Raw genomic sequence first — 13,001 nt, forward strand, 5'->3', positions numbered from 1 at the left:
CATTTCAAGCTGCAATTAACATGTAACCTAGCAACAGAACTAAGCAGGGAATATTATCACCTCTCCTTTGTACCTCCTCCACTGTCCCATTTCTGCTTAGGATTTGGGGGATTTGGCAACACTTTTACTCACACTACTGAGAAACCTGGATTGCTACTCACATAGTACAGAGGCACGCTGCAACCGCTAACTTGGTGCAAAAATCACTTTACAAAACACCGGGACAATTAACCTTTTCAAGCGTTTTTCCACAAGGGTGCTGGTACCGGTTTGCTGTGCTGTCCAACATGCCACGAAACATAATCCTTTCTTCCTGAGTCTGATCCTGCGGCCACTGCAAAAGTTTGGCATACAGGAGTAGAGGACAGGAAGCGACTGTACGGCCTCCTACAATCAGTGGTATTTGCGTAACAGGGTTTTTTCTACTCTTCAGAAGTGTGTTTCAGAGTACCCACTCTGCATTTCAACCCCAGCCCCCCAACATTGTTAACTCTCTGCAATAAGCTCACTTCCAGTGCTTTCCAACAACTAAAGATAAACACCAAAAATCCCTGCGTATGACGTGCCACAGGAAGAGTACGAGAAGGATCCCACTGAGAGTCAAAGAGGCCTTTGGCATTCTCCTCAGTGGAACTAGGCCCTACTCCTGCACCTCAATACTCTGCACAGAAGCAAAATAAAAGTTGAAGCGGTCTGTGGGATGCTTGAGCAAATGTCAGGGCAGTCGATTTAATGCCTATCAGTGAAAATCCAAATATTTATCCCTCGCAGTCAGCCCACGGGATCCAGAACACGGAAATACTGTTTTACAGAGGTTGTAGCATTCCCATCACACTAGCAGACTGTAGTGAGAGAGGGTAAGTATTTGATCAATCAGCTCGTCTCAGCTGACGAGCAGAAGCCTGCACAGCCAGGAAGACTCAGCTGTGCTGCCTACTTGAACTTCAGCTCTCTGGAGTTGGGCTACACTTTACTGGGAACAAAGCAAATGTCCTGGCCTTCAAATAAGACCAGTTTGCCTGGATATAGGTTTCATATGATGTAAAAATACTGACTTTTAAGGATTGCCCAGTTGGAGACATACCAGCTAAGTCCCTGCATTAAACCAGGCCATGGAGCCTAACACTGGACTAACCACCAAGAGCACAACACCTGAACCTGAAGCATATCCAGTTCTTCTTCCAGCCATGCTGGATGACAGCTGCAATGACACTTTGTGCCCCAGTATCTGTTACAAACTGGGTAAGACAGGCTTGTTAATGCCTAGAGCCGCCTCTGATTTTCATTCACAAAGGCTGACATATTTGGTTCACTGCTGACACAAGTTAACTAGGTCCACTGAATCACTAATCCATCAGAAAGCACTCTGCAAACTAAGAATATCAGAGCAAAATGGGTTAGCACCCTTTCAGATGTTCATCCAGCTCACAGCAGGCAAGAACTGTAAGACAGAAATGCAGAAAATAGTGATAGACCCAACACTTCCAGTTCAGTTAGAGCTGAAGTCCATCTTTATCTCCATTTCAGACCAGCCTGATAAGTTCAACATAGCTGGGAAATCCAACTTGCCAGTTAGTACTGCAGTGCCAAAACACAGCTTGTTTCCAGTTCATGCTTTTGTGCCTCACCTACATAAAATTTTGAGCCAACAGTAAGTATCAGTGATCACTCCTGATGCTCACCCAGAACTATCTGAAGCAGAAATACTGTTTCTGTCTAAGGTAAGCAAAGCTTCAAGAAATCATCCCCACAGCATTAGTCTTCAGTAGTGTAAAGTACCACAGTACAACACAGACTGGCACAATTAAAGCACAGAGTCCACACACTTGTCCCATGGTCTGCCTTTGCAGAAGACTCCCTGCACATGACATTTTGCCCTGCTGCAAAAAACCTGCACAGCCTCCAGACCTACAGGGCTGCAATTTCAACTCAGTGTGCAATTCAGAAAATTGCTCTCAAAAGAAAGTTAGGCTGCAGGGCAACCTCTGAAAACAATGACAGAGAAACACAGTCTTTGGCCAACCCTTTCTTCCTAGAGCAGTGCTATCCACCACTTAGAAATACAATGGCTGTGGAAAAGTCCATTAGCTGCTATATCAACAGTCTCCAGATCTAATCCACCTTAAATACAAAGAAATGTATTTTTACAGCTGTAGATTTAGAGAGGAAAAACCTCAAGCGGCAGAGAATCCGTTCTCCACCCCCATGCCTGGTGTCTGTACTAAGTAAACATAAAATGGCCTTCAAAAGCAGCTTTCTGCAAACAATGCAGCTGTTTGCTTTCTTGGGGGCTGGGGGGGCAAAAAAACCCTTTCCCCTGAAGAAAAAAAAAAAATTTTAAAAAAAATCATTATTTCAAGAGAGAACAAAACGAACTTAAACTTTGAGACTGGAACATTTCATGATTCTGGCAAGAGACTATGGACAACTTTAACTAAGTCCTTGTCAGCAGAGCTACAAAGCTTTTATTAGTTGAAGAAGGTTCAGTGGCCCCTGTGAAATCAGTTAGCAGCCTCTGTCCTCTCAGATTTTCCACATCACAGAAACTACCACCACTGGCGGCTCTCCACAGATCAAGTAACCATGGAGAGTGCCAATCTGATGCCTACATATGATTTTTGTCTTTACGAGGGCAAAATAGGCATTATTTGCTGGACACAGCACAAGTTTGAGCTCCTAGGGCCAGTGCTTTCCCCTGCCACAAGCAGACACAATCTGGCACTTCGGGCTTTCTGCCCCAGACAAAAAGTTGTACATCTGCTTAACTCCAACAGATCTTGTCTAATGAGACCCACTTTCAAAGAAAAGAAGCAACTAAGGCACAAACATCATACTTCAGCAGAAATACAGTCCTCTTTGTGAATGCTGATAGCTGTCTTATCATTCAATTTCTTTTAGGTAGTGTCAGGCTGTGTTTTGTGAAGCAAACAGGATCATGAGCCATGTGAATCCTGCAAAGCCCAGTGATCCATATGCCATCAGTTGAGATCAGGTCCCCACGAGGACTGTACCCACAAAGACAGGATGGAAGTGTCTCCCTTATGAACTGACATTCTGACTCTCATAAAACAAATCACCAAAGAAACTAGCAGCCTGGATGGGGATTAGTGTAACAGAGGTACAGATTAAGCCAAGAGTCCAGAATCAAATCCCTGTCTCCCAAACCAAGGTCTAGTGTTTTGGCCACTTCCCTGCCAAACACCAGGATTTCCCTTCTTCCAGCACAGCAGCTGTAAACAAGAGACTTACTCTTACACAACTGCATCCACTTTGTAGAACTTAAAACTGTGCAAGGCCATTAAAAGCTCTCAAGGCATAAGTATTGGGAAGATGTTTTCATTGTTACTTCCTCAATTCCCAGAAAGTACTTTGCATGGATGCAACTTCAAATGACACCAAAGGAAGAGGAAAAAACTGTATTAATACAGATTCTGTTAAGTTTAGGCCAGATAAAGAACGGCTGTGGACAAATGCAAATAATTTTTTATCCTGCTGTTAATCATCTAGTTGGAGCTAATATCCATAGGGAAAAAAAGGAAGTGCATAAAGAACCAGAAGCAATGTCCATTGTGATCAAAACTCACACAAAGCTTGCAAAACCCAAAGGAACAAATCTGACATTCCCATCTCTATAACTTTCGAGCAGTCAAAAAACTTACGGTACCTACCGGGGCTCTCAGAAAGAGGGGAAACTGCCACTTAAATAATGATAGTTTTATATAAATGACAGTATTGACCTTTTAATGTTTTAAGCCGAAGACCCTGAACTAGGTTACAAAGAGGTGCCATATAAAGCATTAGCAGCACAGAGTTCAAGCAACTCACCTGGGGCCACAAGCACACAAAAGCAGAGATTAGAATAAAACCTGCAGATCTCACACGTCCATCTCCTGGGTTAAGCACGGCTGGACTCTGTAGCAATCACAACCAATGCAGGATCAGCAGTGGAGGTGTGAGCTTTGAACCTAGAGCCTTCTGCCTGGGACACAGGATCGTTATCAGTGGAGCCACACAAACACTAAAAGCAGGTCTTTCATAACCTCTCCACAGAGGACATTTCTCTCCTATTTGCCAAATGAATACAGGACACAAAGTTTCCTATTCCATTTAAAGAGTCATTCACAGAGAAGTGCTTTCCTCTTCAAAAATCACCTAGGTCATGTCACAGAGTTTACACCAACTCCTTGTTCCTAAGAATGTGATTGGAGAGCTTCTGGGTCAGCAGGCAAGAATTAGGACAACAAACAACAGCATTTTAGTGGCAATTCTTGGCAAGATCCCCTACTAGTTTACTTCAGTTCACACACCGACTACCTGCTCTTAGGTTAGGTAGGAAACTGGCCTTGTTCTCCAGTGCTTACCAATACTGAAGGCAACTAATATATTGCTTTCAACATGGCCATCCACATCAGCCCTCTAAATAACAGTGATTTGTATGACAGGCACAATTTTAAGGATCCATCTTTGTGATAATTCACAACCAATTTAACTCATTTTCCCTCCTTGAGGAGCCTGTCAAATTTTGTAAAACCACGATTTAAAGAATAAAGCCAAAATACCAGGAAGCTGATGGAAGAGTCTCATGGAACACCTCCAGCGACCTGCCACCTCTGGTCTAAGACACAGAGCCTCTCACTCATCCACAGGATCCTTAAGGCAGCACGCACACAGCTATAAAACACTGAGTAAATTATTTCATTATTTAAGGGGGCTCCAAACTCACAGAAAATTGGAGGCAATCAGTGGAAAAGAAATCTTTTTAGCAACAGGTCGACAATAAAATACTTATTCACAACCTGATTGAACTGCTGTTACTAAAGCAACTAGTGACAAAACCCAAGCCCTATATTGGGTTCCACTTGCTGCACGAGGTACTACACATTGAAGTGAGCCTGGATCTCGCTCAGACAAGACTTGGGCTTAACATAAAGTCACGTTAGGAGCAGGAACCTGACTTCCCAACTCTTTAGGCAAAATGGCAAGTGGTTTCTAAAGGTATTTAGCCTTGGCATGAGAACTGAGAAAATTGATTTTTCACAAGTGTGTGCTGAGCCCTTTTGAATGCTCCACTATGAACACATGAGCAGATGATAATTTTGAAAGACCTCGCCTAGATTTAACACAATGAGCACTGACATTCCTGGCCCTAAACTCTTCAGAGTACTTGACCTGCCTCTCCTGTCAAAGCCAAACTCCCAAGATGTATTTCTGGGACACTGGTGGGCCTATCCTTACCAATCAGAAACAAGCCATATGGGACAATTCCCTCCAGAGTCAGCACTAGTTAAAGTACTCCATAAATACAAGCCTGATTACATTTTCCAGAATCCTCAGTGCCTCCTTAGACATTTACATGGATACATATTTTCAAAAATGGCTGCTGTTTTATAACGTTTCCTTTTGACACAACATGCCAAGTCATTCTGAAGAACCTGTCACAGTTCAGCTTCCCAGAATCACCAAAACAGCTGGTTCTCGTTACTTCTAGCAAGCTTAAAAGGCTCGTTGATGAAAACGAGCACAGCTCCAGTGCAATGGAAGGTGTCTAGTTTGCATGCACCAGAGCTGGACTGACCTAAAGGAATGCACATGCAAGGGAATGTGGCATGCACTTAGGCAAGAAAAATTGCTTAAGTGTCAAGTATAAGATGCAAGATGAAATGCAGTCATCTATTTTACCAAAAAAAAAAAAAAAAGCTTTGAATAGTTAAAAAAAAATTGGAAGGTTGTGAAATACGTGAAGCATTTCAACTTTAAACATTACACTGAATGTCCTCTACTTTCCCCATGGGAGAAAAAAAAAAAAAAAGGCAAAAATCTAGTCCATTCCTTGGCAAAAACAAACACAAAATGTGATTTACTTTATCACGGCCAATGTCCAAAAATCCATAGTCCATATTAGCAGATGATTTTTTTTTTCCTGGGCTCTCAAAGAATGGCTCTTTTCTAGTGGGCTTTAGAAATAACAGAACATCCTGCTAAAATAATAATTGCGACATCTGAGCACAATTCACGCCATTAAGCTTTGATCTCTGAGCAAGTATAGTATTGTCAGTACACACTCTGCAAAAAGCTGTGTTACACAGTTTCAGTCACTTTTTCCAGCTGTTGGCACATCCTGTTTAAGGACATTACATCTGCAACTAGGAGAAAGGGTAAAGAATTTCACATTGCAAAAGGTACTTTTCTGCTCGGCAGTAACCTCAAAGGGGAAAAGGAAGGCACAGCTTCCCCAAGAAAGCAGCTTTTCCCAAAAGAAATCCACAAGCTCGGATGGTGTTAGGACAGAAACACTTTTGACCACCACCCCTTCCACAGCACATCCTGGTCACTGAGTTATTTACACTAATCAGCCACAGATCTGGTTTAACAAAGTGCAATGCTGACAGGTGCTCCACCATCCTACTGCAGAGTCGCTGGAGCATCACTTCCATCTTCTACTGAGCAAAGATATCAAGCCTTGCAGCTTTCCCATCACATTCTGTAGGATTGTTTTGGAAAGGAGTGTCTTCTCCTGCATCTTGTGTTTGTAACTTGTTCCTTCATCTCAGGAGAAGACAAGGACACAAACTGTGTCCAGTACAAGATTAAGCTGCAGTTTGAGATGTATGCCTGTCCTGTAACATCAAAAGAAGTTGTACCGTTATTTTCCTTTCCATCTTTGCTATTTGGGAACATCATGCCAAAAACCAGTGCATGTATTCAGTAACAGAGCAGAAAACAACATGGCCTGTAATGTCAAAAACATCCCAGTGGTGCCCTTGAGATTCATAAGCATAAAGAATAAGCTGTCTGTTAAGCTGGATATCTACCCAGCTGCACTGATATCTGTGCCCCAGCTTTAAGTAATAGCAAATGAAACAAAAATAACCCTGCACTATGCAGAAAAACAGCAGCCAAGAAAAAGCCTCTAGCACAATGCAAGGAAATGACACTGACAAAAGAAAGCAATAAACTGGCAAAGTCAGTATTTAGCACAAAGTCAGGATTTAGCAGTCACTGTCAGCTTGAGCAGAGTTTGAGCCTACAAAGCCTACAATAGATAGGGCCACAACAGGACCTCGGCTCCCACATGGCTACCATCCAGCAGTGCTGATATAGAAGCTGGTAATTCATTGAAATGATAAAGAGATGTCCAAGTACTTTCAAAAGCAGTGAGTGTCGGCTATGGCAAGGAATGAATTTCTGATCAATCTCGGCAACCCATGCAGACTTTAATAACCACTTATCTCTAAAGTTATTCATAGAAGAATATGAAAATAGCGGGCACACGATAAGGCAGCCTGAATACCTGCTGTGTCAGGTGTGGCACAGCACAGTTAGCTGGGCACACTGCCAGGAAGTGTGTGCCAATCTTCCCGTTTTTTCCTGATCCACAGAGCAAACAGCTGTTCCACACACTTTCTATTCTCCAGCTCCAGATGTACAGCCCATACCCCGCTGCTGGAGCTTCCAGTCCCTAGGGCCAGCATGGCACTTAGCAGGGACTCAAAGCAGGCTAGTGCACGCCTAATTTAACATCATGCACACACATATCCAGGAAAGAAGGATGACAGAATTTGTTCGTGTCCTAAGGTACGTTTCAAGACGCAGAAAGATTCAGGACAGAGTTCCATCAGTTTTCTCCAAAAGGTTCAACAGACCAAGCACAGACGTGTTCAACTAAATTTCAACCAAATGGCTTGGAACAGAAAACACTTCAGGCAAGTGCAGAAGTAGCATGAAATGCTAAAGGGAAAAGCAATAACCTTGCAGGAGAGCTAGGTGAGCAAAAAGAAGCTCTGCAAGTTTTTAATGGATATAGGATTCAAAACATATTTTTTATGTTGAGTTTAAATATCCTTAACTGTGCTGGGAAAGTTCCACTGGAACCAAAGCACGCTCTGTCAGACAACCTAGTTTTGCAATTGTTTATACATAAACACAACTGGGAGGATACACATAGTGATGTAGAATATTAAGACTATGGCACAAGAACAGGGAGACTTTGCAATCAGGAGAATGAAAAAAGTACTGGGAAAAATAACATCTGAAAAAGTCTGAAAACAGAGGGTGTACAGGTGATGGTATCAGTTTGCTAGAAGAAGGAAGCAAGTCCAGATCTCTCCAAAGACAGTAGAAAAACTCCTTTTGCTTACTTTACAATGAATATTTAAATACAGGTTTGAGAGAGCTGGGAAACAAAGCAGTAAGAATTGCTACTTTGATTTAATAAGGCAAAGAATAATTAAATATCTAAAATACTTTAAAACAAATAAATTAGATTAAAAGTACCTTTGGTAGAACAAAAACACAATTGAGGGATCAATTTAGTTTATTAAATAGGAACACTGCATTCAGGGGAGGAGTAGGTTTTGAATTTTGACTCCTGTACTGAACCAGAATGAAATGTCCATGCATCTGCACTCAGAAAAAGTCAGTGCTGCTTTATTGTTTGGATGAGGAGAGTTTGGAGTTTTTTTAATCCATCCAAATTTGGCCCATACTCTGCTTTTACTGCCAATCATAGCCAAATTCTTGTTATGGGAGCGTAATTAAAATAAGGGGAAGAGAAAAAAAACCCCACCAATAGATCCCCAAAATATCAATATATTCCTCAAATACAGCACTCAGCGAAAAAGAACACTTATCATAACTTGCTTGTTTCTTTTTAAGGCACAAAAATCCACCTGTAAAAGCAGTCATACCTCTGAAAACCTTGGACTTACACCCAGGTTGCTGACATTAGCAACAGGGCCCATAGTCTTTAAGAAGTGTTACCTGCTGCTGGTGAAACCAAAAAAAAAAACAAACATGCTTTCACTTCTACCATAGAGAGTATAAACTTTGGTCATGTCATTATTATAATAATGCTGAAAGCAGATAAGAGGAGATGCATCAAGTCATTAAAAGATGGCTACAGGTGCTGAGATCCAGGTTCTCCTGGTCCCCAGCCCTGCTCTTGTCACCTACACCACCAAAACTGCTGCTCTGAGACCTTCCACATGGCTTAATTTTGAATTTTACTAAGCTAACAACAAACTACTGCACTAATAAATATATGTTGCACGGTTTGCTTGCTTGCTCCCAGGAACAACCATTCCACTTCGAAATGGGCTAGGAAAACAGCAAAGTGTTTCAGAGAGTCAAGCAAGCAGAGTGGTAACAGGTCTTGGCCACCTCTATCCTCCACACAGCGCTGGCTAAATCTGCTACAAAGGAAACCAGATCCCCAGAATTATCTCTGAACTGTGCGGTCAAAGGCTTGGACTTTGGTCTTTCACAGAGAATAACCTCGCTATCTAGCCCAAACCAGAACAGCCTTGTAAAGGCTCTTTTGCTCTCCTTTTTCTGTCTAACTCCAATTGTTCTCTGACAAAGTCAGCATAACACAAACCAATCTCACAGAATAAGACAGAGCTCTGCTAGGCAACACTCCTCCAGAAAATAACAGAAGAGGAAAAAGGTCAGCTTGTATGTGAATATTTATGCCATTCAAACCAACAGGCATCTTTATTATCTATGATTAAGCTTTTTTGCTAATAACCCAATGAATAAAGACCTGAATGCTCCCATTTTTCCTACCATGTTAGCCTGCTGTGTCAGGAAAGCTGCATCAACAGTTTTCCATCCTACTCTGTTCTTGCTCTCAGTCTGAGGCGAGCTCACATGCTTTTCCTCCCAACTACAAATGCTAAAAAAGACAGGACTAGCTTTGTTGCCACCAATTTTAAAAAAAGAAAACAGTGTATGTCAGGTAGTCCATTCAGTAGTTTTACTCATGGTAGTCCTTCTGAGTGGATCTGTATGATTTTTGTACAATCAACAGAAGCAAAACATGCAGCTTCAGAATGTGAAACTTTTTTTTTGAGGTGATCATCTTTTGAACACTACAAGCAGAGTCTGACCACAGTATTTTTTATCTATACTCGTAATACAAGTAACTGCAGACGTGCATGGTCATCAACTACACAAAACACTTTCAACTATTCATAATTAAAACCCTCAGCTGGCACAAATATGAGATAATCACAGAGAGAGTGAATTTCTAACACATCAGACATGAAGAAAGTGGGCAGAGTCCCTAGCAGCCTCAGATGATCAAGAAAAATATATTTTATGTTTGAAATGTATTTTACTAAACATTAGTTTCTTACTCTAGCCCCTCTCACAGGAATCATCAGGAATAACCAGCCTAATCAAAACATGCTGGTGTTTAGTCAGCCATGGCCTCTGGACTCATTCCAAGATTTGGTGTGTTGCCCAGCCTAGAAGATCTTTAAACATCATGGGTGCTTGCTTCAAGGTTACTTAAACAAAGTGGTAGTCTGGTTCCCTTTCTGCTCCCCTTCTGTTATCATCTTTGTGCAGGCACCAGTGCTCACAAAGCCATGAGAAGATGTTGAGCACAGGATGCTGGGGTAAAAAAAAAAAAAAAATAAAAAAATCACCAAACAAAAAGAAGAGTTTGTTCTCAATTACTCACCCTGGGCTGGTGAACTCCAGTGCCAGCACAAAGGATGAAATAGACAGGGAGAGTAAAAAAAGAGCAAGCAGACCAGGGAAAATAAAGCAGGTCCAGTACTAGTTCACTGGTAACCTTCAATTACTCTGGATTAAAGTTCTGAAGAAACCACACCCTAAGAAATATTGTGCCTGCATGGTGCAATGCACATAATAAACACTAGCAGAGCTGATCACATTTAGCCACAGATGGATGAGTTAGTACCAATCCTCCTCCTGCTCTGTCTTTGTGGGTCTAATTTTGCCAGGTGAACTCATTGGTGAGGTACCAGGCTTGCAGAGGTGAAGGCAAGGGAGGACTTGCTTTCTGAAATGTATTACACTTGATTAACAGGTGAGAATGCTCCAACCCAGATTCTACATAGAAGACCTGCTGTTGCTTTCCCAAAGCCACTAAGGCTTATTCCTGAATCACAGAAGCCTGGTTTACCTGCACACAGCCAGGGAGAAGTTTAGCCTACGGAATGCTAGAAAAAAGGCCACTCCAGGAACAAAGGCCAAAATAAGTTCACTGACCCTTTTTTAAGCTCGTGGTGTTCCATCTTCTGTAGTTCGGCATTTGACCAGGAGCTACTCTTTATATACACCATGATGGTACATGCTGAATTTGGTGCCAGATGAAGTCTCTGATCACACCACTGAATGAGACTTGGGTTTGAAAAATATTTAGCAGTACAAAAAAAGGTTTGCCAGCCACTGCCTCTGGCAAACTGATTTATAAATGTGCCTCAACTTCACTGTGTGAAGAGACCATTAAGAAATGTTCGATGTACCTGCTTGCACTGCTAAGCAGCTCTATTCAGAAGACATTTTGAACATCCAAAAGACTACCACGACTCCTGGAAATGCCAGAGCCTTATATATAGCTGCACCCCAGGTGTTTATTTCACCTATCACACAGCTACACGTCCTTCTGCAGCAACTTGTCAGGGGACAGTTATTGTGGATAGTTTGGGCTAGCTGCTGAATTATCCCATTCTAACCCCAAATTACAGCAAGTTGTCATCTCTTGCAGTCCAGAGGCCAGCTGGTAACACCTCAGAACACCTAAAGTGAGCATTAAAAAAAAAAAAAAAAACAACAAAAAAAACCCCAACCCAATCAAACTTTATTATTTAATGCTAAGTATTCTCAACTTCACAGTTTCAACTTAAATTCTATCATGCAACACTTGTGTTTCACGTGACCCACACTTTTTTTGTTAAGAGCTGACTTTAATTTTTACCATAATGAGCCCTACAAAATTATGATTACATGGGAAACAAGGTGCTCCATGTCATGAGTGAAGGCATCAAACTCCTGCCCTTACTTGTCCAGATCATACCAGATACAGACTCTATCACACAACTCTTACATAAACTAATATTTAAATTTGCACAATGAACTGTGAAGACCCACCAACACTATTTTTATCTATTACATCAGTAAGACACCGCAGAGTCCCAGGTACTACCCATTTAGCTTAATGGCCAGCTGGGGCATCACACACTGATTTGTGTTTCAAGTCTGAGCATACACTGCCGTTCCCACTTGTTAGGGAGGCAAGCTGTGCCACAAGGGCGAAGAACAAAAAGCACTTGCACAGAATGTTTACTACCATGACCCCCTTTCAAAACTGAGCAAGACTGCTCAATTACAATAGCCTTTCGACAGCAGGCTTGACCATCTGTTGTCAATGGAACATCCCCAAGACACTGCTGTTTTCTGCAGTACAAGCACACCAACTCATTTCCAAAAGCACCTCCAAAACAAATTTTAATGTGTTAATCCATATCCTTCAAATACGTTATTTGTACAGCCTTTAAAATATCCAAGGTCAACAGCTGGGGGAAATGGGGCACCCCTGGTTAAAACCAAGCAAAAATGATGTTTAATATGAACTTTGAATTTAGAATCAGAATATCTTTCCAGGCACGTTTTAAGCATCTGGGCTGCCGTGCAGCTCCAGTCTTTTGTAGCAACAGCCTGATAATAGATTGCAGTGTAGCAGTCCAGACTTCACAACAGTCTGGCATGCAGCAGCATGATTTGTTGCATGCAACTGAGCCTCCTGCCCATCGTAAAAGCGGCCAGATAGATTTTTTTTTTTTTTTACACGCCCCCTCATCCCACGGCCGTCCCCTTATCCCACCCCCGCGACTTTATAGGATTCACGTAGGGGTGAAGGGGATGAAAACCCTCCCGTTATCTTCCAGAGCCCACCGGGGCAGGGAGAGGCGGCAGTAAGGTGAGCGAGTGCTGCCAAGTCAGAGTCGCCTGGCTGAGGATAAGCTAAAATAATGTAATTATTAAAAAAAAAAAAAAAAAAGAAAGAAAGAAAGAGAAAGAAAGAAAGAAAAAAGCACACACAACTTGCACACATACACTATCAGCCCCTTTCCGATCCGCCACTACGCCGAAAAACCATCCTCCGAGCCGCGCTCCCGACACGCTGGGCACAGCGAGTGCCACCACGTCGGAAGACAAAAAAAAAAAAAACCCCAAAACAATATACCCCC

At 42.1% G+C, this 13,001-nt stretch overlaps 1 protein-coding gene across 3 annotated transcripts in view; it reads right to left on the reverse strand.

Moving 5' to 3' along the window:
• The window catches only part of ABCA1 (ATP binding cassette subfamily A member 1), a 90,610-nt gene that overhangs the window by 77,270 nt on the left and 339 nt on the right, over positions 1 to 13,001 (reverse strand). Inside the window, exon 1 of one of the 3 annotated variants that reach the window (XM_027653206.1) lies at positions 3,826 to 3,944. The exons of the other annotated variants lie outside the window; for them this stretch is intronic. The gene's annotated coding sequence lies outside the window, so the exon portion shown is untranslated. Of the gene's footprint in view, positions 1 to 3,825; positions 3,945 to 13,001 lie in introns of those variants that run through there. 3 annotated transcript variants of the gene reach the window in all.

This window comes from Corapipo altera, unplaced genomic scaffold, assembly GCF_003945725.1.
Source record: "Corapipo altera isolate COAL_440 unplaced genomic scaffold, ASM394572v1 61305, whole genome shotgun sequence".
NCBI lineage: Eukaryota > Metazoa > Chordata > Aves > Passeriformes > Pipridae > Corapipo > Corapipo altera.